Source organism: Heteronotia binoei, chromosome 1 (assembly GCF_032191835.1).
Source record: "Heteronotia binoei isolate CCM8104 ecotype False Entrance Well chromosome 1, APGP_CSIRO_Hbin_v1, whole genome shotgun sequence".
Taxonomy (NCBI): Eukaryota; Metazoa; Chordata; class Lepidosauria; order Squamata; family Gekkonidae; genus Heteronotia; species Heteronotia binoei.
The window spans coordinates 34966897-34993996 of record NC_083223.1 but is presented as its reverse complement, the minus strand read 5'-3'; positions in this window follow the sequence as shown (position 1 = coordinate 34993996).

Sequence of the window (27100 nt, the reverse complement as noted above, 5' to 3'; positions counted from 1 at the left end):
CAGCAAAGATCAGCATTTTTGCGCAGCGAAGAGAAACTGCTTTTAGCGGTTTCTCTTTGCCATGCAAAATGCCAATCTTTGCTGAAGCCCCGGGACAGATAGTGGGAAATCGAAAGGATGCTGCACTGAAAAGAGGAACGTCAGAGCAGCGTAGGGTGAGTGAGAAATCGGTCTAAGTTTGTATTCCTGATAGAGGTGCTTCTGCTTCCTGCTACAGGTATTCCTACCTCCCAGTGTTTCTTGATGCTTTCTTCCAAGCCCCGTATGCCACCATCTTCAGCTTCCCTGCCTAGTTCTGCCTTCCAGATCCCCTGATAAGTGCCAGCCCCCTCCTCAGAGTCTCATTCCCCAGTCCTGCTTCTGCTGCACTTGCTGGGTCTTACCTTCTTGTTGTGCTGACCTTCTTGAAAGTCGTCTTGAACTTCCAGCATCCTTTCCCCCCCAACTCAAGGCTCGTTTTGAGTCCTGCAGAGCTGCTTAGTTGAAGGCATTGCAAGCAATCAATGGGGGAGCAGCCAGCTGTTCTTCCCTGCCTATTGAACACCAACATAATACGTTGGTTAAGAGAATGAGTTGTGTGCTGAATAGGACTTGGCTCTATCTCATCTCAGCCATGACTTCATTGAATGGCTGCAAGCAAGCAACTATCCCTCAGTCATGTAACATGCAGATGATGGTAGTAGTGTTTTGCTTTCTAGGGATCGTGCCAGGATTACTGAAATGATATATATCATTATGATCCATCAAGGTGAAAGGTTCCCCTCAGCCATATATGGTCTATCAGTGGCTTAATAAAACCATATGTTCACTCCTGTGCAAATAAAAATATCCACCCACTGGGAACCCATAACAAAATGCTGCCTTAATGTGCCAGAACATTAATTTTATTAGAATATACTGTTCTTATAATGCAGTCAACAAAAGCTGCTTTTTGCAGTTACAGTGCATTAAATAAAATGTAGGAACACTTCATTTTAATATTAAATAAGAAGCAGTTCTTTGAAATGAGGAAAAAGTAGGCGCCCATATCTTTTGTTGCTGGTGCCAAAGGGTGATCTTGCCCCCCACAAAAACAATGAATGTGGTTTTCCCTCCTGTGCTCAGTCTCTTGAATTCCATTCTTTTCAACCTCTTTCTTTCAGTGAATGGGCAGAGCTTTGGAGCAGATCTTCCTCCCAAATGATTTCAAGTAGGGAAGAAGTTTTAATTGGAGGCAAATAAATTCAAGAGGAAGAGATAAGTCCCTTTTGAAAAGAAAAAAAGGAGCCTATAAAAGAGCAATGGATACTTAACTGTAGTGTGGGTTCTACATAATATACACATTCTGTAGAACAATGATAGAACAAAAGACTACAGAGAGATCAGAAGAGCCGAGAAAAGTCAGAAGATTCACATCCTTTATGTCTTTCTATTCCAATGATGGGTTCAAACATAAACACATGAAAGCATTTTTCCCTGCTAACATCAAATAAATGTTATTTGTGCCTGTCTCTGAAGAACTGACAATAAGGTTTCCAGAGGATTCATTTGTTAACGTGGAGTGTTTGAACAGACAGCCTCTAACCCAAGCATGTGCCCAGAGATCTGACATGCACATGGCATCAAAAGAGATCTTGATTTAAAAAAAAAAAAAAAAAAATTCACCTAAAATGTTCTCATCAGATAAAATGGAGGAGTAAGCCCCATAACAATTATTCGTATTTTAAAAATTTAAAGCAGTACAGCATTAACTTTTCCACTGGCTAAGCTGACAGATTCTGGCAGTTGATATACTCTAAGGTGCAAATGATTTCTATCATTTATCATGTCTAGATGGACTAATAAAGATACTGGAACCATTTAACTATGTCTTGTTTTAGCAAGTGCTGATGTAGAGCATTGTATCTAAAAGACTAAGCTATAAAACAAGAAGGCCCTAGCCTTATTTGGGCCTGTTCTGTGAACTGATTTGTTGCTGAGGCACATATGACATATATGACACAGCCTTACACTGAATCAGATCATTGGTCCATCATGGTCAGTAGAATCTACTCAGGTTGGGAGTGGCTCTCCAGAATCCCAGGTCACCTACTACCAGGTCTTTTTAGTTGGAGATACTGGGGATTGAACCTGGGACCTTCAGCATGCCAAACAGAAGCTCCATCACTGAGTCATGGCCATGCCCCGATCTGTTTTCTCTCAGCTTCAGCTCCCATTGGTAATAATACTGACCTATCACAATAATAAAACTGACCTACTTTACAGAGGAGTTTTAAGGATTACAATATGATAGTGGCTGGTAATCAAAAGGCCTATCACAGGCGCAGCAGACATTTCTACTTGCTCAAGTAGATGGTAGTTGTCAAATTTCCACTGATCCTTCCTAGCTTTAGTTTCCTTGTGTTCCACTGAACATAATTCTGAGATGGTTTCATTATTATGGTGCTCCCACATTGTGTAGTAGGAGAGCACACCACACTTGATCCTGGGGTCACTGGGGAATTTGCCATTTTATGTGACTAGGCATTTTCCAGCTTTGGATACAAGGAATTTTTTTTAGGGTACCAGAGCTGGAAAACATCCATACAAATAGTGACCATGCAGCACACTCTCCCAGTTTTCAAGGTAGGAGCATTAAAATCATGTAACTGAAAAGGGCTGTAGGTTCCCCAGTCCTCAGGAACGGCTTGTTGAGAGGTACAAAAAAGTACAGTGGGAAAAGAAAGCAGGAAAACCCCATAGCATGGACTGAACTGTGCTTGTGATTCTTTAGATAAAAGCTGTTGTCTGTGAAGCACTTTCAGTACTATAAAACATTATGTAAATGCTACAAATTCATAGCTATAGGGCTCAACTGACATTTCTATTACAATTTCTGTTTTTGAATGCTGAAAATATTAGCTCTCTCCTCTGCTGATTTTTCAACACCTGTCTTCCCCTTCCAAGTAAAACTTTCAAGTGTGTCTCCAGACAGTCAAGGGGCATGCTCAAAGAACCTTTGTGTCAGGCGTGGGTTCATTGACGATCACAAGAACGCAGTCTTAGTGGTTTTAAAACAAAGTTGCATTTATTGGAAGCTTCAGCGTTACTCCAAGCAAGCAGGTAAATTGGAACTGAATGAACATATGAAGCTGCCTTATACTGAATCAGACCCTTGGTCCATCAAAGTCAGTATTGTCTTCTCAGACTGGCAGCGCCTCTCCAGGGTCTCAAGCTGAGGTTTTTCACACCTATTTGCCTGGACCCTTTTTTGGAGATGCCAGGGATTGAACCTGGGACCTTCTGCTTCCCAAGCAGATGCTCTACCACTGAGCCACCGTCCCTCCCCTACATGCATATGAACATATGAAGCTGCCTTATACTGAATCAGACCCTTGGTCCATCGAAGTCAGTATTGTCTACTCAGACTGGCAGTGGCTCTCCAGGGTCTCAAGCTGAGGTTTTTCACACCTATTTGCCTGGACCCTTTTTTGGAGATGCCAGGGACTGAACCTGGGACCTTCTGCTTCCCAAGCAGATGCTCTACCACTGAGCCACCATCCCTCCCCACTGATAGGGATTGTTTCAATCTATGGCCATTTATTCCCCTACATCAAAGTATTCACATCTACCCAACAGTTCCCAAATCAAAAGGTTGCTTTTGCATATGAGACATTCCCAGCGCTTCCCCCCTTATCTTTTCCGTTGGTGGTTACATTGCCCAGAGGCGCTGGCCTTGGTGCCTCCGGGGAGGAGGTGAGAAGCTGGCACCTATGGTCAGCTTCAAAGACTCTTGGCAACCTTTGATAGTCTTGGGAAACGGCTCTCTACTCTTCCCCCCTCCCTCCTAGTTAACCCCGTTTCTGGTTAGTAACAATCCCCCTGCATTTATGATTAAGGTTAGTAGCATTGTTTAATGGCATTCTGAATGAACAGAGCCTGACACTTTGTTGCCTTGGCTGAAGAGATTATGCAGTTCTTGCATGGAGCAGAAAAGGAAAAGGAAGTGCCACAGCCTTGATCAAAACATTGTATTGGATCCAGCAAACCTTAAGCAGACACAATGGATAGAAGAAATTATCCATTATACCAAGGGAAACTGCAAAGTGTCCAATGTCGACAAAAATGGCATGACGTAGCCCCGTTAAATACAACCATTGTGGCCTAGTGACTGGAGCCTTAAACCAGGTTGTGGATACCCAAGTTTAAATTTCCAGTCAACCATGGGACTCGCTGGGTAGCTTTGCATCATACACAATGCGGTGCAGTGGTTAAGAATGCGGACTCTAATCTGGAGAACCAGGTTTGATTCCCTACTCCTCCTCCTCATGAAGCCTGCTGATGGACCTTGTGTCAACCACAGTTCTCTGAGAACTCTCTCAGCTCCACCTACCTCACAACCTTTGGTACACACAATTGGATACTGGGAATTTTTTAGGGTATCTGAACGCATGTTCCACAAGGTGCCTGTTGTAGGGACAGTAAGGAAAGGTGATTATAAGCAGCTTTGAAACTCCTTAATTATTATTTTTTTTACATTAGAGAAAAGCAATGTATAAAAACCTACTCTTCTTCTTATACGCTGATTTCATGCACACATTATCGGATATTTTGTTGTAGCTGCTGTATGATTAATTCACAGCTGAATTTGCCAGGGTGGACAAGACAAGCTGAGAATGATTCCTAAAGGGGAACAGGAGCACAATAAACAATCAAGTGTGGATAAAGTAACACACTCTCAACTCAAGCTTCCATACATGATAAAGGGGAAAAGGAAAGAACCTAATATCTGAGCTCATTGAGGAAAGGGTGGTATCTAGTTTGGTGTAGCTGTTAAATGAACTCTAATATGGGAAAACCAGGTTAGATTCCCCACTCCCCACATGCACTTGCTAATGTGGCCTTGGGCCAGTTCTCTCAGAGCTGTTCTCTCAAGAACAGTTCTTGAAAGAGCTCTCTCATCTCCACCTACCTCATAGAGTGTCCCAGAGCTAAGGAAAAAACAAGTAGAGTTGAAGATCTTTATTTCAGCTTCATGGACATACACACGCGTTGTAGAACTGACAAGCCCGCCAGTTCTCCCAACTTATAAACCTTTGCCCTGACCATTATAATCCGAGCCAAAGTGTGCCAAGCTAAAGTGAGGCTTTTGCGCAGGGGTCCTATTAAGCTCTCATCACTACAGGTGTCATTATCAGTTCTCAGGTCGTTTCTCCTCTTGTTCGCGGCCTTGGTTACATAGCAACTAGCCAGCTCCCAGACATACCATCCTCCCTTCAGATAAGCAACAAGCAGCATCTACATCAAAGCAGCATAGCTAGCACAAACATAGTATTGTATAGCTGGAAGGATACATATGGCTAGAAGAACAAGATGGAGTGACTCTTGACATTCTGCCCCCCCCTAAGGTTCCCTTCCCCCGGGGTTTATTGGGATGTTTGCTGCAAAATTCTTTAATTTAAGCTTTGCAGTTTGTATCTTTGGAGCTGACCCATTCAGCTTGACTTAATGGGAAATGAGTCCATTTGATAAGATAAAACAGTTCACCGCATATGATCTTGGCATCAAGAAGTTCCTGCACTTCATGATGAATCTGACCACGAACCAGAGTTGGGGGTGGTGCTTTCATCTGAGGGTGCTAATGCAAGGGTTCAGGGTCCTTCTTCAAGTAACTGGCATGGAAACAAGGGTGCACATGTTTAAGGTTTTTAGGCACGTCATAAGAACATAAGAGAAGCCATGTTGGATCAGGCCAAAGGCCCATCCAGTCCAACACTCTGTGTCACACAGTGGCCAAATACACACACACACACACACTTGTGGCTAATAGCCACTGATGGATCTCTGCTCCATATTTTTATCTAACCCCCTCTTGAAGCTGGCTATGCTTGTAGCCGCCACCACCTCCTGTGGCAGTGAATTCCACATGTTAATCACCCTTTGGGTGAAGAAGTACTTCCTTTTATCCGTTTTAACGTGACTGCTCAGCAATTTCATTGAATGCCCACAAGTTCTTGTATTGTGAGAAAGGGAGAAAAGTACTTCTTTCTCTACTTTCTCCATTCCTTGCATAATCTTGTAAACCTCTATCATGTCACCCCGCAGTCGACGTTTCTCCAAGCTAAAGAGCCCCAAGCGTTTTAACCTTTCTTCATAGGGAAAGTGTTCCAAACCTTTAATCATTCTAGTTGCCTTTTTCTGCATTTTTTCCAGTGCTATAATATCCTTTTTGAGGTGCGGTGACCAGAATGGCACACAGTATTCCAAATGAGACCGCACCATTGATTTAAACAAAGGCATTATGATACTGGCTGATTTGTTTTCAATTCCCTTCCTAATAATTCCCAGCATGGAGTTGGCCTTTTTTATTGCAATCGTACACTGTCTTGACATTTTCAGTGAGTTATCTACGACGATCCCAAGATCTATCTCTTGGTCAGTCTCTGCCAGTTCACGACCCATCAACTTGTATTTGTAGTTGGGATTTTTGGCCCCAATGTGCATTACTTTGCACTTGGCCACACTGAACCTCATCTGCCACGTTGACGCCCACTCACCCAGCCTAAACAGATCCTTTTGGAGTGCCTCACAATCCTCTCTGGTTCTCACCACCCTGAACAATTTAGTGTCATCTGCAAACTTGGCCACTTCACTGCTTACTTCCAACTCCAAATCATTTATGAACAAGTTAAAGAGCATGGGACCCAGTACTGAGCCCTGCAGCACCCCACTGCTTACCGTCCTTCACTGCGAAGACTGCCCATTTATACTCACTCTCTGCTTCCTATTAATTAGCCAGTTTTTGATCCACAAGAGGACCTCTCCTTTTAGTCCATGACTCTCAAGCTTACTAAGGAGCCTTTGATGAAGAACTTTATCAAAAGCTTTCTGGAAGTCAAGGTAAACAACATCTATTGGGTCCTCTTTGTCCACATGTTTGTTCACCCCCTCAAAGAAATGTAACAAGTTAATGAGGCAAGATCTTCCCTTACAGAACCCATGCTGACTCAGGTCTTTCAACATCCCTTCCAAAATAAGTGGTTCTGGAGCGGTCAAACACTTCTCGTCTTCCACAGTGAAGACGGAGGCAAAAAAATGCATTCAGCTTCTCAGCCATTTCCCTATCCCTATCATTTACCCCTTGGTCATCCAAGGGCCCCACTGCCTCCCTGGCTGGTTTCCTGCTTCTAATATATTTGAAGAAATTTTTATTGTTGGTCTTTATGTTTTTTGCAATATGCTCCTCATAGTCCCTTTTTGCCTGCCTGATCACAGTCTTGTATTTGATTTGCCACAGCCTGTGTTCCCTTTTATTAATCTCACTTGGACTAGCTTTCCATTGCTTAAAGGAGTCCTTCTTACCTTTTACAGCTTCCATTACTTTGTTTGTTAACCATGCAGGCCTTTTCTTATACCTGTTTGTGCCTTTCCTAACTTGTGGTATATATTTTATCTGAGCTTCTAGGATTGTAATTTTAAATAGCCTCCAAGCTTCCCCAAGGGTTTTGACTGTATTTTGCTCGATCCCTGCAAGTTCACACAGATGTGACCAAAATTTGGCAATGAATTGTGGGCCACAGTTGGAGACCACCTTGGTGGGAAAAGCATGTAGCCAAAAGATGTGCTGGATAAACAACTGGGCCAGTTGTTTGGCCGTGGGGAGTTGTTTACAAAGCACAAAGTGGGCCTGTTTGGAAAAAAGTGTCCACCATGACCCAAATTACCTTTTTCCCCATCAAAGGGGGTAAATCCATTATAAAATCCATGGATATACATTCCCAAGGGCAAGGGGAAGCAGTTGTAAGTGTCCCGGCGGCAACCCCCCCCCTCTTTTTTGCCATTATGCAGGTGGGGCATCCTGCTGTATATTCCCCTACATCTTTCCACAACCTTGGCCACCAAAACTGCCTTTGAATCAAATGCATTGTCTTTACAAATCCGAAATGCCCCCCAACTTGGAGTCGTGATCAATCTGGATCACTTGTTTCCGTGGGGGGGGGGGGTGTTCGTAAAGTTTCTCCCCTCGATGCCACAGCCCATCTCCCGCCTTCACCAATTGTAACTCTTCCCCTGGGGGATTGTCCTGAACAGCTTGTTTCAGCTCCCCCCCTTCCGGCTTTCTGCGCGCCTAGTTACCAGTGCACTGAGCTTGGAGGGCATGAACAGTGAATCGATAATTTCCTCCCTCTTGCTGTCATGTTGAGGGAGGTGGAACAGCGCATCCGCCAAAAAATTCAGCTTCCCGGGATGTTCCCTAGTTTGAAGTTGAACCGCCAGAACAGCCCCACCCACCGTACTTGTTTATTGTTGAGGTTGCAGGTAGCAATGAGGGCAGCTAAATTTTTGTGCTGTCCATAGTTTGAATGGCTCTCACGCCCCCTCTAGGTAGTGCCTCCATTTTTCTAGGGCCAGTTTGAAAGTGGAGGCTTCTTTGTCCCACACTGACAAATTGCATTCAGTTGGGCTGAATTTTTGGGACAAGTATGCACAAGGGTGCAATTGACCATCTGGCCCCTCTTGGAGCAATACGGTGGCGCGGGCGACATCACTCGCGTCACATTTCACCACGAACTTTTTGTTTCGTCGGGGTGTATTAGGCAGGGCTTGGAGGTAAACCGGTCTTTCAGTCCATCCAATGCTTTTTGACACTTCTTCGTCCGTGGGAGGCTGGAACCACCCTTTGTGGCTTGTGGCCCCTTCCCCTTGGTTTTCAACAGTTCTGTGAGGAGTAGGGTGACCTCGGCAAAGTTATTAATGAACCCCCTATAAAAATTTGCAAACCTGAGGAAACTCTGGAGCTGTTTGCGGGTTTGAGGTGGTTCCCAGTCCACCACCGCTTGTACCTTGGCCGGGTCCATCCCCAGTCCCCCCGTGGAGATGTGGCAACCCAAAAAGTCGAGCTCCATTTTGTGGAACTCGCACTTTGACAGTTTGGCAAACAATTTATGCTTATACAAATTCTGTAGCACCTCCCTCACCAACCGGATATGTGAGGGCAAGTCTTGTGAATATATCAACACGTCATCCAGTTAGCAGACCATGCTGTTATATAGGTACTTGTGTAACACCTCATTGATTAGGTTCATGAATACTCCCGGTGCCCCTTTGAGACGTACGGCATGACCAAACACTCATATTGACCCAGTAGTGTGTTAAAGGCAGTTTTCCACTCATCCCCTTCCTTGATGCGCACCCGGAAATAAACATCTCAGAGGTCAAGTTTGGTGAAAATTTTCCCTTGGGACACCTCTCCTAGAAGATCCTGTATGGAGGGGAGGGGTGAGTTCCAGGAATTTTTGCAGTTCCTCCCTTTCCCCCCGACTCAGAGTATAGTTTGGCTTTGGGCAGTGGCCCCCCCTCCACCAATTCAATGGCACAGTCAGTGAGTCTGTGAGGGGGGAGTTCATCCGCCTCCTGGGCATCAAATACCCCCTGTAAATCTTGATACTCAGAGGGTAGACTGGGTACTTCCACCTTGGTGATGCAAAGTTTCTAGAGCTGGGGTGGGGTGTGTGGCCCCCATTCTTTGTTCCATCAGTGACTCTCACACACCGGATCTAAGAAGTAAATGGCGCTCCCACTCCACTGGATGAGCGGGTCGTGATCGGCCAGCCACTCCAAGCTGAGGATGGCTTGGAATTTGGTGGCCAGGGCAATGATGAAAGTGCGGGGTTCCCAATGTTCCCCCACCCCCAAGGCACACACTTCGGTCCCCATCCTACACGGCTCCTCCTTCATTGGGCTCCCATCCATCTGCTCAAACACATAGAATTCTTGAAGGGGTACAGTTTTTAGCCCTAGTGCTTCCACCAGACTTGGAGACAATAAGTCTTTGGAACATCCTGAGTTTAGTAGGGCCCTGATGCAGGAAAATTGTTTCATAATGGGGTTTACTAGAGTTATTGGTACATAATACAAAGTCCCGGAGAATCTCACCCGTAGTGGCATGACCGTGGCTCTGACCTGTTGTTGTGAGCTCCTCACAGCAGGTCTGGGTCATTTTCCAACAGCTGGGCTTCCCCATCCTCCTCCTCGGACTCCTCGGGGATGGGTTCCCAGAACTGCAACACTGCTGACTTGGCCTTGGTCATTGGGGCTCTGGGGCTGCCGGTCTTCTTCTTCGCCTCCAGTTTTAGGGGTGTGGAGATTCTCAGCTCCTTCAGCTTGCTGGGACACTCACTAGTGATGTGACTTTCCCCCCCACAATTGAAGCACAACTTCACTTTTGCTCTCTGGTCATGCTTCTCCCACGAGAACTGCTCTGGGTCTTGTTTGGCCAAGCTGGGTTGAGGCATCTTCTCCCGAACTTCTTTCGGGGGGGGCCTTGTTTTTTTTTAGGGAGGGCAACCATCTTGTTGCGGTCCTCCATCTCACAAGTTAATTGGGTCCTCCCGACCAGATCTCGCGGTTCCCCCAACTTCAGAGCCTCCCCATAGATGTGGGAATTTAGGCCCCTCTTGAATTGCTCGATCCTGGCCCCATCATCCCATCGCTGGACCTTGGAATTCAGCTCCCTGAATGCGCTGAGGTAGTCTCGGACCAACCCAGCACCTTGCTTCAGGTCTTGCAGGGTAGCTATCACGTTAGTTTCTTGTAGGGGGTCCTCGAAGTGGCATCGCAAAGCCCTCAGAAGGTCGGTGGCTTTCAGGGTGGGGGACTGTTTCTCAAATGGGGTAACATACCATCGAGCCGCCGGACCCTGGAGACAGCTGCCAATGTACACCACCTGCCGTTGTTCCATCGGGAAGTTGCGGGCCCAGATGCTGAGGTGTCCCCGCACCATCACGACGAAATAGGCCAGTTCCGATGGGTCCCCGTCAAATCTTGCCTCATTCACTTGGACCCCCCCCCCGGTACCGGCGCTGGTTCTTCTGACCCAAGTTGGGGTTGAGGTACCCGATCACCCCCCGTGGGTGGGTCCCCCCCCACAGGGGCTTCCCCTCCAGTGGGAATCGGTGGTCTTTCACCCCCCTCAAGGCTGGTTGCAGGGGGGGCAGCTGTGACCCGCTCCCCCATCACCCGCACTTGCCAGGCGAGGTCCTGCATTTCATGGATCATAAAGGTCTGCATGGCTTGCATCTCCTCACAAAGTTGACTGCTTTGGATGGCTAAGGCTTCTTGCATCCACTCCGCGGTTGCATCCCCGGGCCCACCAGTCTGGGGATCGTCTCCCTGACTCTTGTCACCCTGGAATCCCCATGGGTGATAGGAGCATTGCAGTCTCGAGAGTCGGTGGTATTGCGAGGGTTCCTCTCTCAGATCTCCGATAATACTCTCCTGGAAATCCATGGAGCCCCAGTCCCTTCTCTGCACCATTACAGTGACCGTAGTGACCCGTGGCCCTTTGGACTTCAGTTCTTCCTCCTCGTCCATCTTGGGAATCCCTGTAGCCTGGTCCTATTCACCAGCCATCATGAGTCTGGGATTAGGCTAGGCCAGGGTAGTTGTGAGTTCTGACAAAATGTCAGACCCAGAGCCAAGGAAAAGACAAGTAGAGTTCAAGATCTTTATTTCAGCTTCATGGGTATACACACATGTTGTCAGAACTGACAAGCCCGCCAGTTCTCCCAACTTATAAACCTTTGCCCTGACCATTATAATTCAAGCCAAAGCATGTCAAGCTAAAGCGGAGGTTTTGCACAGGGTTTCTATTAAGCTCTCATCACTACAGGTGTTGTTATCAGTTCTCAGGTCGCTTCTCCTCCTGTTCGCGGACTTGGTTACATAGCAACTAGCCAGCTCCCAGACATATCATCCTCCCTTCAGATAAACAACAAGCAGCAGCTACATCAAAGCTAGCACAAGCATAGTATTGTATAGCTGGATACATATGGCAAGAGGAACAAGATGGAGTGACTCTTGACAAGAGGAAGGGAAAGGAGATTGTAAGCCACTCTGAAACACCGAGTGAAGGGCAGGGTATTAATCCAATCTCTTCTTTTTTCATTAAAAATGTAAAGCGTAAATAGCTTGGCCAGCCCCCCTTTAAATGCCCTAATGCCTCCCCCATCCTATGTGACTTCAATTTTAAAAATTGCAAAGTGGGGAAGAATGGTTGGCAGCCAACTTTAGTCTAAAAATTTTCACACAAAAGAGATTGTTTCTTTGTTTGTGCTGTTGGACCTGACTGATTCCATTATACATCCGTACACAAAGGGGCAGTGAAATTTGTGGGATTTACTTCTGTGTAAACATGAATAGTTCATTCAGAAATAAGTCCTGCTGACTTCTGTGCAACCTATTTCCTCAGATGTGAGCTTAGGAGTGGAGTCTTCATTGGCAATTGTTTATAGCCCCCAGGCAGTGCCACTGGCATCTTATATTGTAGCAATATGTAATGCTGGACTGTGCTTCAGGGCCAATGACTGTTATGGATGATTTTCTCCAGTGTTTGAAAAAGACAATGGAGCTGAATTAAAATGAAGACACCAATAGACCAGGCTGCTCTGAAAAATCCAGTGGTGCCCTCCTTTTGGCAATGCTCAGAAAACTGTATACTCCTCTCCCTCCTACCTGTTTCAAGATGTGGCTGAAAACAGTTAACTGCTTAGGCTATAAATGAGCAGATAATTAATATTAAAATGCCAGTGTTTGGGGTTCTTTCTTACATTTCCTGAAGTATTTGGGGGGATCTCATGCTTCAAGGCACTGTTCTTGAACCTTCCTTTTTAAAGACAGGCAGAAAATATTAAAAGGGAAATAATTCCCTCCTTCCTATTTTCTCTTTCATACACACAAGCTGGTCAGATAAGAAAGGTGGGCAAACAGTGCTGGAGAGAAAAAATGATGATAGCTTGAACTGTTGATGGATAAACAAACATTTTGCAGGTGGCCACAGGAACTATGATAAACCTAGGGAAGAAGAATTGAAGAATAAAATGCCCTGCAGGCAAGAGAGAGATCTTCCCACAAAGCAAACTGGGGATCTTCCCACAAAGAAGTGAAATATCAACTTTCCCCCTAAGAAAGCAGGAAGGTTCCCTGTAACCTTGAGAAATTATCAGGAAAAGAGAGGGAAGGAATAGGAAATAACATAGATCCTGAAATTAGGTTGTAGAACATAATTTACCTAATCATTAAAGGACAGGAAGGAAGCAGACCACCACCACCACCAAGACAGTGCTCTGACAATGCTGTGACAGAAAAAATTCTAAAAAGTAGGTGAATACAGGCAACCATTTTCCAAATAGCTACTTACTATGGTGGATCTGCAGCAACACAGGCAATTAGTTATTTCAAAGCAAAAGAGTAAGGATTTCCCCCTCACTCACACTCCCCCCCTCCCCAGATTTGCTTCTTTTTATTTCTACTTGAGGAAATGTGTGGGAAGAAATTGTTTGACATCTGGAAAAATGTAACAGTTGATGGATACTCCTGCTTCCTTTTGATGGTAAACTTCAAGGCCACAATGCCATGAAATCTCCAGGACAGTCCCACAATGGCAGTGCCAGGCAGAATCTTCTGCTTGTGCTTCCATGAAGTATATGACTCCACTAAAGAAAACAAGCAGTAAGAAACAGGGAAACAAGGGGTCAAAATAGGAGGGAAAGTTCCCTCACAGCTTCACACTTATAAATGAACAGGTCTCCTTTGGTTATATATTTATGATATATTTGGTATACGTTGCTTGTATATACACTTTTCGAAAGCTAAAGCATCTCATGAAGTCAGAAATGCAGAGGTATGAGCTAGAAGAAGGATAGAATTTCATTCTTTATCAGATATCCATGCTGAGAATTAAGGTATAGGATGAGGTCCAAATTAAAATAAATTAACACATTTGAGATGAAAATGAAATGGAAGTCTAGTGCTAGCAAACTGTTCTAGATGCCAGGAGATGACGGAAATTTTCTTACACCAGTTGAGAGAGCATTGCAAATGAAATGGTTTAATTGGCCCCATGAATAATGTGGCAGTTCAATATTACTTTCAAAATGGGCCTAGAACTAGGAAATGAAGCTCAATTTAGGCAGCTCTCTCTCTGAAGATAAATGCCCTAATTATTTTGTATGCTGGCATAGCTCTGTGGTCTTTAAACAGGTGTATATGCAATTGATTTTTTAGATTTTATACAAGGCAACGAATGCTATAGTTGCTTTTAATTTGACAGGAAGTAAATGACAGCACTGAGTAGTACACAAATAGAACTGAAGGCAGACAGGCACAGTTCTGTGCACCTCTGGCTTTCTAGTTTCAGATGCATTTTTGGTGTATTTTCTGAGCAGTTTCCCCTCAGTCTCATCTTTGCTAAAGGGTAGCTATTGTTACTCAATGATGAGAGCAAAGCTTTCTCCATGCAGTCAGGAGCAACCTCTTTCTTACCATCCCTTTCATCTCCTACATAAAAGGTGCTAAGTGCTGGTTCAGATGCTTAAATTTCCTCCCAATGGAGCAGTCCTATAGATGCAGATGCACAAAGGAAGTATATCTTATCTTGTGCATCTAGGCCTCCTGCTAATTATCACTATTGCCTGCTGCTACTCTGATAATAATGTAAAAATAATGTAAAATAATAATGTAAAAATGTCAATGGCCTCTGTGCTGGTAACTTTGGGTAGCTCTAGGAATCTCCAGACACTCTATAATTTTACAAGGTCGTACCATAGAGTTTTCCCTCCCAAAAGGCTAGTGGAAGCTATAAAAAGGTAAGAAGGACTCCTTTAAGAGGTGGAAAGCTAGTCCAAGTGAGATTAATAAAAGGGAACACAGGCTGTGGCAAATCAAATGCAAGACTGTGATCAGGCAGGCAAAAAGGGACTATGAGGAGCATATTGCAAAAAACATAAAGACCAACAATAAAAATTTCTTCAGATATATTAGAAGCAGGAATCCAGCCAGGGAGGCAGTGGGGCCTTGGATGACCAAGGGGTAAATGGGTTACTGAAGGAGGATAGGGAAATGGCTGAGAAGCTGAATGTATTTTTTGCCTCCTTCTTCACTGTGGAAGATGAGAAGTGTTTCCCCGCCCCAGAACCACTTATTTTGGAAGGGGTGTTGAAAGATCTGAGTCAGATTGAGGTGAGGTCCTATAACTGATAGAGGAATTAAAATCTAATAAGTCACCAGGTCTGGATGGCATACATCCAAGAGTTCTAAAAGAACTCATAGTTGAACTTGTGGATCTCCTGACAAAAATATGTAATCTTTCATTGAAATCAGCCAGTATCATAATGCCCCTGTATAAATCGATGGTGCGGTCTCATTTGGAATACAGTGTACAATTCTGGTCACCGCACCTCAAAAAAGGATATTATAGCACTGGGAAAAGTGCAGAAAAGGGCAACTAGAATGATTAAAGGGTTGGAACACTTTCCCTACGAAGAAAGGTTAAAACGCTTGGGGCTCTTTAGCTTGGAGAAACGTCGACTGTGGGGTGACATGATAGATTATACAAGATTATGCATGGAATGGAGAAAGTAGAGAAAGAAGTACTTTTCTCCCTTTCTCACAATACAAGAACTCGTGGGCATTCGATGAAATTGCTGAACAGTCTTATTAGAATGGATAAAAGGTGATATTTTTTCACCCAAAGGGTGATTAACATGTGGAATTCACTGCCACAAGAGGTGGTGGCGCCTACAAGCATAGCCAGCTTCAAGAGGGGGTTAGATAAATATATGGAGCAGAGGTCCATCAGTGGCTATTAGCCACAGTGTGTGTATGTATTTGGCCACTGTGTGACACAGAGTGTTGGACTGGATGGGCCATTAGCCTGATCCAACATGGCTTCTTTTATGTTCTTATCTGGAAAAACCATAGAGTTTTCCTGGAAACGCCTAGAGTGGCCACCACACGACATCACTGGCGCAACAACATCACTTCTGGGTGATGTCATGGCACCGATGATGTCGGGGGAGGTTCCCCCCACTGGCCCAATGTGGTACGGCAGGTTGGGAACCTCCCTGGCGGGGGAACCCCCACCTGGACTGAGGGCATGTCTGTCCTAAAAGAATAGTTGGCCAAAGAGTGGTTGCTGCGTGTATTTATTTATTTATTCAGCTTATATCCCTCCTTTCCCACCAAAACAGGCTCATGTATGAGTTTTCTCCTGTTTCTGTGAGGTAATGCTGCTTCTGAGCCCATAAAAAGAGACCTCGCCAGCATCTAGACCTTCCTGAAGTTTGTGGGATAGAGACCAGACTAAAGGGACTTATTTCCTCACCTTGACTTTGGGACTATTCAATATATGTTGTTACTAGCACTATTTTGTTCAAAACTCCAAAATTTTTCTCCCATTATTTCTTCCCTTTAAACAAAACCTGTGTGGAAGTCACAATTCAGGTTTATTATGCGGTGTGTCCACAATGCCATGATCACTAACCTGGCCCTTTTATGGGTCTGCTGTGAAAGATAATGACTGATTCCTCACCGGCACTTGCTCTGCCCCTGGACTTCTCCTTGAGCCAGCTCAAGCACTTGATTCCCCACCAGTTGCAGCGCTGGCATGTTTGGATCCATGGCTACTTCCCATTTCCTTGCAGTGACTGAATCTCCAAAAGAACCAAATCTGGTTACTGCGAGGGGAATGGGGGTAGGCCATGGATCAAAAGGTTCCTGCATAGCAACTGGTAGGGAATCAATCGCTTGAGCTGGCTCAAGCAGGAGCCTGGGGGTACCACGCAGCCACTGCCAGTAAGACATCAGTCATTCTTTCTTTCACACAGAGGAATTCCAAGCATCTGAAACTATCCTGTGACCATATTAGCATGAGAAGTTGCTTAATTTTAACTAGCACACAATATACTGAGTATTAGGCTGGAATTAATTTTACCCTTGTAGTGTAGTTGTTGTTGAGACTAGTGATGAGGATATAGAACTGTTTTTGTACCCACTAGTGATGTCCACACTTCACCAATAAAACTGGTTAGGAGAGATGTTGGGAGCATTTTCCTTTTATACTGTGTTTTTGTAGACCTCCAAGTGTTCATGGAAGGGGGACATCAAACATTAATATTTAATTACTTACGGTATTTCCTGCTTTTCCCTCCAGCCGGAACTAGGGTTGCCAGATCAAGGTTGGGAAACTCTTGAAAATTTGGGAATGGAGTCTAGGGATGACTTCAGTGGAGTACAATGCCATAGAGTCCACCCTGAGTACAAAATGCTTTATGTCCGGAGGAAGAGAACGTCCAGTAGCATGCAATGAGATTTACGGGCATACACCTTCGAGTCAAGACTTCCTTCATCAGATGCCTATCTGTATCTGACAAAGTGATCTGGCAAGGGGAGCTTTGGCACTTGTAAAGCGCATGCCCTCAAAACCTTGCTCATCTATAAGGTACTATTGGACTTGAATCGAGCTGTTCTACTGCAAACCAGTACAGTTACCCTCTAAAACGATCTTCAGGGAAGAGAAAAAGTAGCTCATTTAGACTGTAAGGAATGCAGACCTGAATGGTTTATAACAAGATTTACACCAGGTCTCTGAAGGTGTTCCTCTCAAGCGTGAGGACCTCCCCAGTGTCCCAAGAAATGCACACATTCCCTGGAGCATTAAAAATCAGCCATTGGCATGTAGCAAAGTTTAACTTGTAGTTTAGAAGTGTGTTAGATGTTTTAACAGATATATTTCATGATAAACAGTATGCTTTGTTTATTGGAATTGTAATCCAGTGTTTTACTAGTCGAAAAAGGAACTAGTTCATGATTAGTGGAATTCATAGCCCTACATTCAGTGAAGAAAATCTTTTTTTAGAATCCAGCATTATTATGGCGGAATAGTATTCCTTTTTTCAGAAATTCACTTTTTTTAGCCGTACAACAAAACTGCCGGTATCAAATATCTTTTGTGAGTGAGCACAACCAAATGCCTGGGAATGGAAATATCTGCAGCTTTAGTAACATTCAAGCTATGTAGATATCTGTGTGTGTCAGGAAACCATTGAGAGACCCATTTAAGCTGCTCTGGGTTTTCTATAGGGAAAGAAACAATTGCAGTATATTAATGCCTCTATTTTAATTCCAGTAGGCTAACACTGGGAAATTGTTGCATGGACTGAAGAGTAATTATGGATTGCAATTTCATATATCTTCAGACAGGTATAAAATTCTGTCTTGTTTAACGTATTACTAAAATGTGGAGGAGGAGGAGGAAGAGAGGAAATGAAACACATTTTTTTAAAAAAAAAAAAGTAATCATTTGCATATGAGGCATCCCTCTCTTGTTTTCCATCATGAATATTACATTTTCCACTCTGGCAGTACTGCAAGCATTACTGAAGTTAAGATAGGGTGGGAAGAGTATAGAGTTCTTTGGTCTATCAGCTCTACCTGTTGGGATATTTAGATCTCCTTCTGAAATTCTATTTTCTGTTATTATAAAATTGCACAATAACAACAGAAAATACAAATGGCTTAAAGATTATGGAATATAAGGAAATCTTCTGTCATGAGAAATAACATCTATCTAACTTTTGCATTCCTGTATTTTAAAATAAAATAATAATAAAAAGATTCTAAAGTGAAAACAAAGAAATAAAAACTAAAATGAGCTTCCAAAAATAAGACATCGTGAAAAAAAAAATGAGGGAAAGTTGTCAGTCAGAACTACAGATCATCTCTAACTGCTCAGTAGAATATAAACTATAGAATATAAAATAATACCTCTATATTGCATTGCTAGAGACACTGCACAAAGGAACTCCGAACTAACAGAGGATTAGCTGAAGTAATTGCCTTGATTCTAAGATAACCATGCAATGCTCCCATCATAACAGATGTCATCACCTTGCAACTAAAATCCCAAGCAGAAGGCTGAGAAGCACCATCTGTGATAGGAAATTTCATTCTTCAGATGAGGGGCATGAAATGATTTTTAGCTTGTTGGCTCTGTGGGGTGTTTAAAAGTCCAAATTGCTAAATGAAATTGCTAAATACAGTATAGCAATTTGGGATGTTAAAAAACTGGGAGACATCCCTCCACACACAAGTGATTCTAAACTATGTGCCTGATTTGAGGTGTGGCTTCTGATAGCTCCACAGTAAAGTCCTTGTATAAAGGAATGCCCTGTTCAAATCCAAATGGTGTCCTGTCTCCAGCAAACAGAGTGTGTGTGGGGGGAGGGGCTCATGCCATGTATGGTGCTCAGAGTTTTGATTGTTTCTTTGTCTGTTTTAGGCAATCTCATTTTACTGAGTTCTTGTTCTGACTAGAAGGAACATATTTGGTTGTCTGAAGCCATGCCTGGAGATTCTCTGCAGGGAAGCAAGCATCTGTGTGGTTTATAAAGATTTATTAGTGCATTTGTTGTTCAGATTTCTGATACAAGCCATCCCTTCCAGGCACAAGCTCTCAATAAAAATACTCAGTGTTCCTAACACATGCTTTGATACTCAGAACTGGCTGTCAGAGAAAGAGACAACCATGATTTAGACTTTGGCCCTCCAGTACTAAACGCTGGCACTATATTTGTCTATGGCATCAAAGCAGTACAAGCCACTGTAATGTCTAAGAAGCTGTCTGGGTGCACTCCCTACCATGTTGTTATGTGGGTTGATGAAGCACGCATTATAATTGGGCTGTTGTTCACATCTTTCAGTTCAATGCCAGTCTATTAAAGTTTACTTCTCCCTGTGCTTGGAATAGCTTTCATCTAAGTTGTGGAGCCTGAGATGTAACACCAGGGTGACAGTTTTTCTCTCATCAGCCTCGCTATCTGCACCTGATGGAATCCCCATCTGGAATTGTTCTCAAAAAGACAGTGCTGGGCCAGCATCTAAAAATCCACCCCTTGCCCAGATATGGTTTTCTTATCTGTGGCAGATTCAAGATGAAAATAATATCAGACTCCATTTGGCATATCCAACAACAAAGTGGAGACCAAAACTTAAACTGTAGGGTTTTCTTCTACAGGAAACCTTGTCATAGGCACTAGCATCCCTGGGCAAACCTAATTAACAACAGCGGGCTATCTTTGTTTCAATTTACAATTGGCTCCATAATTATGAGGGTTGTTGGCAGGTGACAGACAAAAAACAAAAAAACCAAAAACCTTGTCTGTTTTCCAAGAGCTGTCTTTCAACTTCTAATGTTGGTGTATGCACTCTGATGGTGTCCCATGTAATCACCATAGCATCTTGCTCCCTGCGGGCTGGATCCCACTGAAGATCCCCATAGACAAGGTTGGGGGGTGGGGGAGGATTTTCAGCAAATGCCCCTTCCTTGACAGACCTCTGATTTTCTGAATCTCACCAAATCTAATTTTACATTCCATGCTGGAGAAGACCTTGAGGAAGAAATGGGGCTCCACTGGCAATTTTACCAATTTTACCAAACATGATGAGCTGAACAAATGCATTTTCCTAACCAGGTAATTAGAAATAAAAACTGTAGGAGATACCACTAAACCTTATTTTACTTATATAAGCATCCTATTCCGTCTGAAAGGTTTCCAGAAGAAGCATCCTGCCTTATTTGAAAGGTTTCCAGTCTCTATGAGATAGTGTAGATCAGAAGTGTCACACATAAGGCCCAGGAATGAGAACCAGCCTGTCCAAGGCCCTTATCTGGCCCATGAGCAATTGATGTGAGGGAGGCAACATGAAGCTGCTGTGGGGGAGGTGAGTGAGCAGACACTCAGATTGTGGCTTCAGCATGGCAGAACAACCTTGTCTGCAGCAGTCAAGCAGAACCCCTTCACTTCAATGGCAGCCTCACTGGCAAGTAGAGAGTAACTGCAGCTGCATTTATGCCAGCTGAGGGTTCCACACTGGCTCTCATCAGGATGACTCACCAGGCCTTGCCCCAAATATACAGGTGGTGAAAGGACAATCATCCTGGATGTCACATTTACTCATATATACAAGTGGGAACCCAAAAGAAACTTTCAGGGAGGAGCCATTCCCCCCTTCCTTCCTCCTATCTCCTACTTTTCTACCTCTCACTCTTTTTTCATCCTGTCACCCTGTCTCTTACTCTCTCATCCATGCCTGTCATTCTCTCTGCTCCTACCCATAACTCTCATTCTGCCACTTATCTCATCAACCTGTCTTTCTCTTTCTGCCCCTACCTAATCTACCCCTACCTCTTGCTTTCTACCCCCCACTTAATTACACCCTTTCTGCCCCCTACCATGTCATTCTCTTTCTTTCTTCCCTCCCCCCCCCCACACTTTTTCTCTCTGTCTGTCCCTCCCAAGGCTTTCCCCCCCCACAGCCAGTCTTGGCAGCTTGCCCAGGTGAGTCAGCAAACTCTTCCCTTCCTACTCACACTCAGCTGCTCTCTGCTGCTTATCAGGCAGGGCCAGATCTAGGGGGAACAGAGGGGGTGCTTGCCTCAGGTGCTGCCAGAAAGGGAGTCCATTCTCTTCTATGGGCCCATAAGGGGGCATCGTTTTTTAATCCCTCCCCCCTCAAAAAACATGTAGATCTGGTTCCTGTCACCAGGAGCAGCTCCAGGTGAGCCAGCAGACTCTTCCTCCCCCCACCCCACAACTGTTCTCTGTGGCTCACCTGGAGCGGCTCCAGGCAAGCCAGCAGACTTCTGCTTATGCTGCTATCTGCAGCTCCCCAGAGCTGCTCTTCACAAATCAGTAGAGTTCTCTTGGTGGCTCTCTTGAAGCTGCTTCAGATAGCCCACCATGTCTCCCTTTTTGGTGGCTCACCTGGCACAGCTACAGGCAGGGGGAGAATTTAAACCTCCCTAATGATTTTTCTGTCAGATTTTTCTGCAAACTTCAGGAGTCCCCAAAGTTTGTTGAAACATCTGTTTAGAGCAAGTGTGCCCCCTATCTGTGGATTTAGATATCTGAAGATGGCGGCACACTTGAGAATTAGATATATAGGAGAATTACGGCTCTTCTGCCATTTGTGTATGTCTCCTTGGAAATAAATTTGGATTGGATTGGGTCACTTCTTCTCGATATGTCTTAATAGGTCCCAATGACCCTAAAGAAGGGGAAATGTATATAGTTTGATAGAATCATAGAGTTGGAAGGGACCTCCAGGGTCATCTAGTCCAATCATTGCACAGTGGAGGAAATTCATACATCCCCAGTGACCCCTGCTGTATGTCCAGAAGATGGGAAAACTCCAGGATCCCTTGCCAAACTGGCCTGGAGAAAAAATTGCTGACTGACTCCAGAGTTGCAATCAGCATTTCCATGGGCATGTAAGAAAGGGCCACAAGAACTAAGCACTGAATAGATGAATTCTTGGGTATCTGGAAATTTAGAAGTGGATAACAGTCATTGCCATATTTCCAAGAGATTAACAAACTATCCAGGGTCCCCCCCCCCCCTCTAGGTGGTATTTCAAATTGTTCTACTCTGTTGCTTTACCAAAAGAAAGAAAAATCCAAAATGAATTTGTGTGCAATCCAGACTTCTTTAATGGCTGGCAATGATAAGAAGAATTACCATGAAACCAATTAACTCCTTCTTTGGATCAGCGTTCTTCAGAAAAAGTCTGCTTTCCGCTTAAGAAATGCATTGCTTTTGTTGATAACAGGTCTCTCCATCCTTGAGATGAAATGCACCTCTCACAAACACCTTCAGTCTTAAGGGAACATTTTTGAATTGCTTAAATATTAGAAGGAAAGGAAAATGTCCTTTTTTTACAGTCTTTTTAAAAATTCATGTAAGTGACTCTCATAAACCTATATCTTAATCCTGTTTTCCTACAAAATGTACTGAAAATATAAAACTATTTCAAACTGGAATATAAATGAAAGAGATAATAAATGTGATGCATAAGCCCATATATCCGCCTTTATTCTTAAATTCTGTTATTTACCAGGCAGCCTGATGCCTCTCGCCGTAAAGGAAAACTCATGAGAAAAAAGTCCTGCAATGCCCAAGCTGTTGTTGTTGTTAATCATTCCTAGAAATCAACCAAGGCACTAGGGATTGTGCCACAAATCCAGTCCAACAACCCAAAGGAAATTACTTAACAGGGGTACTGTTTTCCCCTTTCTGTCTTCTAGACAGTGAAACTGTAAGCCTTAAAAAGAAATGTGCTTGAAATATGAATTTGCCTGCAATGCTAGTTTTATCTCATGTTTAATGTCCCCTTCTCTAGAAATTGTTGATTTGTTTGCAAAAGATGAGCTATTGTTTGGAAGGATTTACCTCAGTACATTTGCAAGCTTTTATAGGTAACTGGCCGCATTACACCCTCAGACTTTGTTGGGTTTGGGGGGATTATGGGAATTATAGTCTTCTTGGCCTTCTGAGTCTATTTGGGAGGCTTCAAAAACTACAGTTCCCATCAACCTAGGCGGGGGAGCATTAAGAATAGTCAGGCCTCAGATTCAGCAGGAGCTCACAGGAGTGCAGCTCCTGAACCTTTCTCCCCCTCTTCCTCCCCACCTACCTTGTCCATTGAATAGTAGGTGCAGCTTCATAACAATCCCTGGATTAGGAGAGCAGGCAGCCAGCCAGCCACCAGGGGCTTTGCCATGCCCCCAGCAACCCTCATTAACCCCTGAAGAAGCCCACACCACCCTTTCTCCACTTCTTATGTGATTTTGGGTGTCAGGAGGCTTGCTCGCCTTTTGACTGGGGGGGGGGGCAGCCCAGGAGAGCCCCAGGTGAGTGAGGCCTGCTTCGGCTGGCTGAAACTCTAGCCAGCCCAAGCAGGCCTTGTTTGCCTGGGGCTCTTCTTTCTTGCATCGGGTTGCTTTTGGCTAGGGGGAGTGGCATATCCTAATGAGTTATGCTAATAAACTCCACCATCTATTTTTCTACAAAACGACCCCTGAGAATAATATACTGGAAAGTTAAGCTCCTGTTGGGGCCTATCTTCTGTTGAAAGACACTTCTCCCACAACAGTTTACTCCCTTCCGAAAGATTAGGTGTGCAGTTTGAGGAGGGGAGAACTGGTGGGGAAGAAGACAGCACCCGTGTGTGTTCGCAGGTATGCCTTGTGAGTATCCCACTGAACACTTTCAAATGCAAAGGTTTAGTGTTTGGCAGAAAATACCAAAACCAAAAGCTAAGCAGTTTTGGTTCAAGCACATAAACATACACCCTTTGCTACAATGCTGCTGAAATTTTGTAATTAGCTAGTTCAAAATAGAAATTTGCACAACTCATGGTGATTGGATGTATTATTAATCAAGTCTCATTTCCCTGATCAGTTTGTCTGGTTTGGAGTGTAATGCAAGATTATGTGCATGCACTATCAGCATTCAAGCAAACCAAATCATTTTGTAAATACATGCACAAAAGTATGTTCAATGAGAGAGAAGCTTTAGCTGAACAGCTAAGTATGTTGGGGAAAGATGCTTTTCATTCAAGTCCATTTTTGTTCAGGTCTTGGACACTTGTCACAGAGCTGTGGTGAAACTGTTCGTCAGCACCTTTCTCTGATATTTCTATTTGACTGGGTAGAATGTTTCACTGGTTCCTGCTGTGCCACGTACCTCAGCTGTCTTCCCACTACCACCACTCAGAACTTTTCTTTAACCTGAACTTCTGGGCATGCAGTATCAGCTTTTTGCCAAAGTGAAGTGACATTGTGAATGTGATTCAAATACCAAACATAACCTGCAGTTCTTTCTTTCTTTCTTTCTTTCTTTCTTTCTTTCTTTCTTTCTTTCTTTCTTTCTTTCTTTCTTTCTTTCTTTCTTTCCTTCTTTCTTTCCTTCTTTCTTTCTTTCCTTCCATCAAGCCACAGTTGATTCCTGGGGTTTTCAAGGCAAGAGACATTCAGAGGTGGTTTGCCAGTGCTTGCATAGTGACCCTGGTATTCCATGGCGGTCTCCCATCCAAATACAGACCAGGGCTGACCCTGCTTAGTTTCTGAGATTTGATGAGACTAGAACAGCCTAGATTATCCAAGTCAAGGTAATGCACATTTACAAAGAAGAAATTCCACTGAATTCAATTGATGAGGGGTACCCTCTTCTTTCCCCATTTCATTCATAAGACCTCCTCAACTACCACCAAATACTATTCCTGAGGATCCCATATGCCCCATGATCAGTGATTGGAGGGCATTTGAAGGTACACTGGGAAGGGGTATACAAAACCACATTCCGTGGACTGAAATCCCTTCTGTCTGCAAAAATTACTAGTGGATCCAAGCTACTGTTATATTATGAAATAATGAACATTCATCATCCTACCCAACAAGTCTGGTGAATACCCTTTCTTATGACTGTCCTGGTTTCACTGTATTGAATGTCATCATTGTGTTAATTATCCAGTTCTCTTGATTTTTCTGAAATACTTCCTTGCCAATTAGTTTGTCATGTACACTTTGAAATTTTTATCTACTCTGAGAGGGAAACTTTAGAAAATCTCAAAGTTCAGTTTATTGGAATGGGCAACAGATGTAAAGTGGCTCTGCCTCCCATTCCTTTACCCACTCACTGGGCTTGATAATAGGATTGTGCTTCTAGTTTGGCACTTCTAGTAGCCATGCTTGGTTTGATGGAGAAAGACTGAAGATAACTTATGGTTAGAGTTTCTGTTCAAAGTTCTCTACACCACTTGGAGATCTTCCTTTACAAATCCCAGCTCTTGTACACATTTGGAGAATATATCAGGGTGACTGTCCTCCCCTTTACTGCACTTTGGCATGTATGTGATGACTCCACAGGAGCACCTCCAGACAACATAGTATTTCTACTCTCTGACTATTGCCCTGAAGAGTTAATTGGCACTGTATGCAGGGTATGTCTGCAAAACACAGGAACAACAGCAACAACAAAACTGTAGTAGTCCTGTGTTTATTAAGCTGTTGTTATTTCTGTCTCTGAAATAAAGTATGCTAGCATACAAATGAACACATGAAAGGATTTTAAAACTATTTACTTTGTGTATGTATTAAATGCATCCAAGAGTAAATCTTCAGTACTTTTCACATCATTCCAGTACTCATGTTCTTATACCGGTGCAGTAAAATTTCCTCATCCACAATATGAACTTTTACCCATTTGCTTTCCCCTCCACACCCAATGGACCAAAGAACCAGGAAAACCAAACAACCTGAAAGATTTTGATTGGTTGTTATCCCCTGGACAACATCCCAGGATCACCTTCCTGCTTATACCTTTGCCTAGGTGTACCTAACAGAACTGAGAATTGAGTTTGTTTCCTTTCTATAGCCTGTACAGAAAGGCTCTGGCCTAAGCATGGGTTTGGTTAAACCCACACATAGAAATGTTCATCGGGTAAAGAGTTTATTTTACACTATAACACACACACTTCTATATATGACTATAATAAAAATACAAATCCCTTTCCATCAAGTTTGAATGCTAAACATGCACACAAGTCCCTGAACTGGCGCAAACAATCTAATTTCCTAAACTACCCCTTGCAAAACATAGATTGACCGTGTATCCTATCTCTACATCAATTCCCTAATGGCCTAAAGAGGTCTATTACAATCATTAGCATCTAACTGCCACTTCTCTCACACTTCCCAGCCTAACTGTCATTTTCTAACTGCCTGCTCTCCTCACAGCATCCTTATTTTACTGGTCCATGTGGTTATGAGTAAATTATGTTAATTTTCCTGTCACAATGTGGTCATGGATAACCCACTGGGAAAAAAGGCGGTGTGTAGATGAAGGAAATACATAAAAATGGCAGCAGATCCCATTTTTTTTATAGCTGGTGTATGTTTATCCAGGAATCACTGTGAAAATTGTCCCCTGGACACTCACAACGTTATGAAACACAGTTTTAGAAATACATTTTTGCCCCATTCACTGTACATTTTCAGTTGTATTGTACATTTAACATGTCAACTTTTTTTAAAAAAATGATGTAAATAATGGTTCTGTATATTGAAATAACCAGGGCTTTTTGTGTTGAAAAAGCCCAGCAGGAACTCATTTGCACATTAGGCCACACCCGCTGACATCACCATTGTTTCACGCAGGGATTTTTGTAGAAAAAGTCTAGCAGGAACTGATTTGTATATTGGGCCACACACCCTGATACAAGCCAGCTGGAACTTCTCCTGTGCATTCCTGCTCAAAAAAAGCCCTGGAAATAACTGTAAAGCTTTATTTTCTCTCAAGGTGGTGTCATAGTTGCAGAAAGAGATATAACTGCCCAAATGGTCTCTTCTGCACAGCTATTTGAGGCATCGGGCGGGTTTCCCTGGGTCCATATTGCCTGGCATGAGATGATTCTCCCATCCCAAAAAGCCAGACCCAATTTGCTACACCACCCGCTTGTCCTTCCT